Raw genomic sequence first — 3,836 nt, forward strand, 5'->3', positions numbered from 1 at the left:
AAGCTACGATTGCAGATCAGGATCTGAAGTCATACACATAATAGTTATTAGACTTATCCAAGTGGGAGACTGTTGGATTAGTGTCTAAGTCCATAACTATTTTGGTATGTACTTGACCCGATGGTGCATGGTCCTTTTGGGTTGCCTTCACCAAAGCAACTTGATAGGATGAATTATGGAGAGAAAGGATTAAATATGATTTATTAATATATTATGGGAATAATATATTAAAGGAGAAATCATATTTTTTAATTAATATTAGTCAAGAATTAATTGGTAATTAGTTTTGTGACTAAAAGAGATTAATTAAACTTAAGGGACTGAAATTGTAATTATAAGATAATTACAATTTGGGCCATAGATTGTCTTAAATTAAGGAGTGGACGAATTCTATGGGGAAACCCATAAGGAAATCGTCCAAGGCCCTAATTAAAGGAGTCCATGGGTTGCTTAGGGCTTAAGCATCCAAATTAGGGTTTCCTTGTTAGATAACCCTAATAGCCTCACTATAAATAGACCCCTTAAGGACCAAAAACGTGGACAAGCTTCATTCTAGGGTTAGAACACGTTTTGGGCAGCCTCCATCCTCTCTCCTCTTCATCCTCTTGCTTATGGTGTTTGTGAACCATTAGAGGAGTGACAATTGTGACTCTAAGCTTTCTAAAGTCAATACAAGGAGATTTGGGATTGTTATTGCTACATAACAATCAAGGTAATATCTTAAACCCATTCTTATGTTAATATGATTACTTGTATGCTAGAATTAGGGTTTATAGTCTTGAATAACTTGCATGTACAATAGAGAAACCTAGATCCAAGCATTAGGGTTTGTATGAGCACATAGGATGTTCTTAGGACTAAAACCCATCACTAGGGACACCTAACTAATATAAAGATAAGAGTGTTATACCTGCCCCGACTTCAATCGAGATAGCATCTGTGATTATCAAACCAAAAGAAACGAAACGAAACAAAAATAGAAAAATAAAATAATAAAAAATATTTTTGGATTTTTAAAAATTTCTGAAAAAGAATAAAAACAGAAAATAAAAATATTTTTGGATTTTTGTAATTTCTGAAAAGAATAAAAACAGAAAAGAAAAATAATTTTGGATTTTTGTAATTTCTGAAAAAGAATAAAAACAGAAAATAAAATAAATACTAAATGTAAACACACGAGAAAAAAAAAATTACTTTACAAAAATATACAACCGAAACCATAACTTAGAAAAGATGAAGCGAAATGGGCCGAGCGTTCGGTTCATTTCAGTTCTAGAAAATTCTAGAGCCGAAATAGACCGAGCATTCGGTTCATTTCGGTTCCCGAAAATTCTAGAGCCGAAATAGACCGAGCGTTTCGGTTCATTTCGGTTCCCAAAAATTCTGGAGCCGAAATAGACCGAGCGTTCGCTCTATTTCGCTTCTTCAATTTTTAGTGAAACAAAATGGGTTTCGGTACCAACTCAGCTTCCATCATTCCCAAACCTTGTAGAATTTTATTAAAGCTTGCTTTTGGTAGGGATTTAGTGAAGATGTCATCCAGTTGGTCTGAGGACTGAACGAAGTGAACTTCAACATTACCATCTTCCACGTGGTCCTTTATGAAGTGGTATCTTATGGCAATATGTTTAGTCTTAGAGTGTTGCACTGGATTATGACATATACGAATCACACATTCTGAGTCACAGTAGAGAGCGATTTTCTTCATGCTTAAGCCATAATCTCTAAGTTGGATTTGTATCCATATGACCTGCGATGTACAAGATGCTGCAGCGATGTACTCAGCTTCGGCTATGGAAAGAGACATGCAAGTTTGTTTCTTTGACTGCTAGCTGACAAGTTTGCCATCAAGGAACTAACATCAACTTATTGTGCTCTTTCGGTCTAATCCACATCCACCAAGATCAGCGTAAAAGAAAGCTTGAATGAAGAAGCCGGATTTTGCAAGATACCAAAGACCGAGAGACGAGGTTCGCTTCAAACACCTGAAGATATTTTTCATTGCAATCATATGAGGCTCTCTTGGATTTGCTTGAAACCTTGCACAATAACAGATAGAGAACATTATGTCCAGTCTACTAGCTATTAAATACATTAGAGATCCTATGATCCGACGATAGAGAGTCACATCAACAGCCGGTTTCTCAAGAGATGGAGTCAGCTTCGTGCCAAATGCCATTGGAACCTTTATTTTGGAATCTCTCGTCATGCCGAACTTTGCCAGCAAAGTCTTCGTGTATGCTTCCAGATTAATGAATATGCCTTCTGGTCCCTGTCTTATATTCAATCCAAGGAAAAAGTTAATTGGACCTATTGCGCTCATTTTAAATTTAGTCTCCATCAACTTCCTAAATTTAGCTGTTAAGCTTGGATTCGTGGAGACGAAGATGATGTCATTGATATAAATCTGAACTATCATTAAGTGTTCACCTTCTTTATTGTGAAAGAAGGTTGGGTCAACCGAACCTTGTTTGAATTTTGACATTTTGAGAAAACGTGTTAGAGTTTCATACCAGGCACTCGGGGCTTGCTTCAAACCAAAGATTGCTTTATCCAGTATGTAGCAATGATCAGGATACTTTTCGTTCACAAATCCGAGTGGTGGCTCAACGAATACCGCTTCTTCTAGTTCTCCATTCAAGAAAGCACATTTTACATCCATTTGGAAAACTTCAAAGTTTTTATATGCAACATATGCCAAAAAGATTCTCACTGATTTCAACCTTTCTATAGGAGCGAAGGTCTCTTCATAATCTAATCCTTCTTCCTGGCAATATCCTTTCACCACCAACCTTTCTTTGTTGCGAATGACGTTACCCTCTTTATCTAACTTATTTCTAAAAACCCATTTTAAACCGACTACAGATGCATGCTTTGGTGTGGGAGTCAGCCTCCAAACACGATTTCGTTCAAACTCATGGAGTTCGTCTTGCATAGCTTGCACCCAATCAAAGTGATCAAGAGAAGCATGTACCATATTCAGTTCAATTTTGGAGACAAACGAATTAAACATGCATAATTCTACTTGAGAGAATAAAGCAGCTTGCTTCTCCTTCAGTTGAGAGCGTGTGAGAACTCCCTATGATGATTTACCAAGTATTTGAGTTTTAGGATGATCTTTTGTCCACTTTATGAGAGGAGGGTAATTTGGATCATAGGCAGGATCCAACTCAGCATTGACTTCTTCTTCCAGTTCTGACAGATCGCCTTCGTCATTTGCGTTTTCATTCTCCCCCTCAAATGGCGAACCGAATCCCATGTCAGGTTCAGTACTATCCCCCTCAGATATATCTTCATGGTTTGGTGTTTTTTTTTATGGATTCCCCCTCCATGGAAAGGCAATTCGGTTGTTTCTGGTGTTGACGAACCCCCCTGGAGGATTGAGCTTTCTTTTGGAGGGTCATTGGTGGTAGGATGAACATTTGATGCAATAGGTTCGCTTTGAGTCGTCTTTTTGGTTGGTTGTTGAGGTTCTCTTTCCATGGCTTTAGCAGCCTCATCAATAATTTTCTTCAAGGAATCGATCTTGTTAGCTGCTACTTTCACTTCTGAGTTGATTGCCTTCTCTGGTTCATCAAAGAGCAGCATGTACTCTTCAAACATATTGGAAATGGGAACTGAGACTTGACCTGATCCCGGAAATATTTTTTCCGTTGGACCTGCGGTTACTTGAATTTTCTTCATATAATTATCATCAAAAGTTACATAGTAGGTTTCTTCAATTTTCCTTGAGCGTTTATTCAGAACCCTATATGCTTTTGAAGTAAGCGAATAGCCAAGAAAGATCCCTTCATCTGACTTTACATCGAACTTATTTCGGTTCTCTTTGGAGTTGA

Source organism: Lactuca sativa, chromosome 4, assembly GCF_002870075.4.
Source record: "Lactuca sativa cultivar Salinas chromosome 4, Lsat_Salinas_v11, whole genome shotgun sequence".
Classification (NCBI taxonomy): Eukaryota; Viridiplantae; Streptophyta; class Magnoliopsida; order Asterales; family Asteraceae; genus Lactuca; species Lactuca sativa.